Source organism: Mirounga leonina, unplaced genomic scaffold (genome assembly GCF_011800145.1).
Source record: "Mirounga leonina isolate KUSES-001 unplaced genomic scaffold, KU_Mleo_1.0 Mir_165, whole genome shotgun sequence".
In the NCBI taxonomy this organism is placed as follows: Eukaryota; Metazoa; Chordata; class Mammalia; order Carnivora; family Phocidae; genus Mirounga; species Mirounga leonina.
Window position 1 is genome coordinate 70,344,415 of NW_023270415.1, and position 3,458 is coordinate 70,347,872.

Sequence of the window (3,458 nt, forward strand, 5' to 3'; positions counted from 1 at the left end):
TGGCTGATACCTTTATTTTGGACTTGTAGCCTCCTGAACTGGGAGCAAATAAATCAATATTGCTTTAACCCATTCATTTTGAGGTACTTTTTAAAGGCAGACTGAGGAAACTAATACACATATTTTCTCTCATCAGAACTATGTTTATCTCTTACTTTTACCTGCTGAAAGCCTCCTTCTTCCTAAAGACTAGCTCAAATACCACCCTGGCAGCTCATCTCAAAGTAACCCACCCACTGAAGTACTAAGTAGCACTCAGAATATATAGGTGTCCTAATTTTTTATGTTTTGTTTTGTTTTGCATAGCAATAATAATAAAAGAAAACTAACATTTATGTAGTACTTTCAAAATTATCCAATGTGATATTCACAGCAGCCTTGTGGGGTTGGAAACACAGACTCATTATCTCCATTCTCCAAGGGAAGAAACTGATGGAGAGAGAAGGTGAGCAGCCTGCTTACAGACCCATAGCTGGTTTATGTCCACAGGCAGATGACAAGCAGAAGAAGGGCTCACGTCGCGGCTCCGTGAATCTTCCTTCTAGCTTCATCGGTCTTTCTCATCAAGAAGACCTAATCTCCTAGAGCTCCTCCTCAACTAATGGTGGGTACAGTGTTCATAGTCAAAATGCTTATTTTTAATGGACTTTTCCCTTTCCAAGTTCCAGAATAAGCTCATTAGTTCAGCCTCATCGAAAAGCACTATGCCTGGCAAATCATATGTGCTCAAAAAACGCCTATCGAGGGATGTGCTGAACCTATTGTTCTCTCTGCTCTTCTCCAAACTTCTGACCAGGCTAGTACGGGAGGCTTCCTTCAGGGGAAAGCCTGGGCACCATTCCATGCAAGCCGAGGAAAGGAGAAACAAAGTGATTTTCTATTACGTCCACACTGAGAGAAATGTTAACCTCCCTGCTTCTTCTCAAGCCTGGGACGCCTCACAGCAGAGATCACAGGAGATGAGAAAGAGCCATATTTGGGTAGTAAACTGCCTTCCCCAAAAGCCCACTGTCTTCAAGAGATCACCAAGTCAGTGAGGGGTTAGTAGGGCTTTCGTATTCCAGGGTGAAAAAGATCTTGAAGTTCTAGAATTATTCACAAACTCTCCTGTTTCCTCTTTGTGTTATGGAACAGATGGAAAAGGATTAGAGTCCAAACAATTTTGTTTGTTGGCATAAATCACACAAGACACCTGTTATTAGCAATCTCATGGATGAATCAATGCCTTTTCTCCAGTCGGAAGCGACGAAGATTGGAGTTAATCTCTCTTCCTTTTGCTCTCATTTTTAAAGTGTCATAACTTTATCCATAGAATAGCTGGGGTTTTAAAAAGATGTCCTCACTCTGATTCTCACCTCTTGAATCATCAGATGCTTTCCGTCCATCCATTTGCCTGAGAGGCCCCTAAACAAAATCAAATGGCAACACCCTACAAGAATAGTATGTTTGTTCCCTATTCCAGGGTCAAGCCTATCTATATCTCTCTCTTTGTGCCTCGTATACATCTCTACAAACTGCTGAAGGCTTAGCTTGGAGTGGTTCCCAGCACATGCTGATATCAATCTATGCATTTGCCATGTACTCTTCTTAGGCTTTGCTGGAAACGTATTAACTTGAACAGAGTATTTGGATGATTGCCTGGGAAGAAGTGAACTTCACCCTGGATCTTGGTTTGTCGTGCTGCACCCTGAAGATGCTCAGAAAGGAAGTTCTTGGTTTTTCCCAGCAGAAACCACTGTCTCTTTGTCAGGCAGGACTATGAGATAGGGAGTCTGTTTTGGATGATTGTCTTGGCCAAATCCTCCAAAGACCACATTTGGCATGTGGTTTTGCCTGCCTACTTCCTGCTTAGCCTTTGAACCTCCATTCGGCTACATCATCCTCCAAGAAACCTCTCTTCATCTGGGGCTGGCAGATAGCCCCGAAAGCCCTCAAGTTTATGCAATGTTTATCAAGTCTACTGTTTTGCAATAACCTGTTTCCCTTGCTGTCTCCACTGTAAGGTTGTTAGCATAAATAATATTGGTGCCCTACCTAGGTACCCTAGGATCCTTTTACCTGTTGGGTTGATGTGCTCATCCTCCAGCTGTCATGGGTGTTTCAGCTCCTGGCTTTTACCTACAACATTCTCCAAAGGATTCTCTTTGGGCTATTGAAGCCATTTCTCCCTGGGGATCCTGGGGTTATGATGCACCATGACCTCACCCAGCACTACCACTTCTTTCAAGTCAGGACAGATTCTGTGGTACAATTTATGTTCTTGGTCTCCCCAGAGGATTAGGCTACAGTTAGACCTCATGTGATACTATTTCCTGTATAGCTCCCTTCTCTTATCTATTCTGCTTTCCTCATTCTCTCAGCAGCTCATCCTAAATGTACTCCTCCCATCAACCACATGTACAGGAATCCCTGTCTCAGGCTCCGCTTCTAGGGAACCTGACCTCAGAAAAGTATATAATCTCATTACATCCTCATAACAAACTACACTTGATCTTAGCCAAAAGGCCGAGAAGTGATACATCCTCATAACAAACTGAAAGGTAGGTATTAATATTCCAGCTGGAGAAACTGAAGTTCAGGTACAGTAAATAAAACTTTGAGGTGTCATGACTTAATCCATAGAATAGCTGAGGTTTTGAAACCCGCTGATTCCCATCTTTTGAATCATCAGATGCTCTCAGTCCATCCATTTGTCTGAGAGGCCCTTAAACAAAATCAAATGGCAACACTCTACAAGAATGGAATGTTTGTTTCCTCTTCCAGGGCCAAGCCAATCTATATCTCTTTCTATGTAACAAACACTTGCCTGTCACACACCAGTTTCTCAGTAAAAGATGTTACATGAAATAACAATCTGAAATCTCCATTAATGCACCCAATAATCTTGAGTCCAAAGACCGGGTATTGGTTGGTGATAAAATGGGACAATTTGCAAATGACCATGAGTTGGAAGCTGGACCGGTCCTCTGGGATAAATATAAAAGGGGGAAATCTAGATTAAGAAGCGTGTGATTATACCTAATGACTTAACTACACAGACCCATCCCACAGGTCAACTCCCTGCAGTTTCTAGCCTTTTATGGTATTTCCTATAGTTATCCCTGGAAAGAAGTGAAGCCAGATCATCTTGGTGAATGGCTTCTGCTGGAGGAAGTTAAATAGCTTCCATTTAAGAGACTGGGTTTGGGAACAGAGTGGATTCATTCCAGTGAACAAATGAGTTTCTTTCTCTTGTTCATTTGTTAATCTAGGCTTTTGGACCAGTTGAACTTTCAGAATGTTACTTCTCCATGGTGGATGATGAGTTACTTTTGTTTTCTCGGGGAAAGGGAAATAGAATGAGCAATCCTCAATGATTGCACATCCCAAATCAATTGCCTTCTCACACATAACTCATCTTGTCTGAAATGCTACCTCGGTGGGTGTGGACCACCTCCACCCGAATCCTTGAGCACTCA

At 42.4% G+C, this 3,458-nt stretch overlaps 1 pseudogene; it reads right to left on the reverse strand.

Annotated features, from left to right (window-relative positions):
* Positions 1 to 2,392: 2,392 nt before the first annotated feature.
* On the reverse strand, positions 2,393 to 2,517 carry LOC118015500 (annotated as a pseudogene).
* Positions 2,518 to 3,458: the final 941 nt, after the last annotated feature.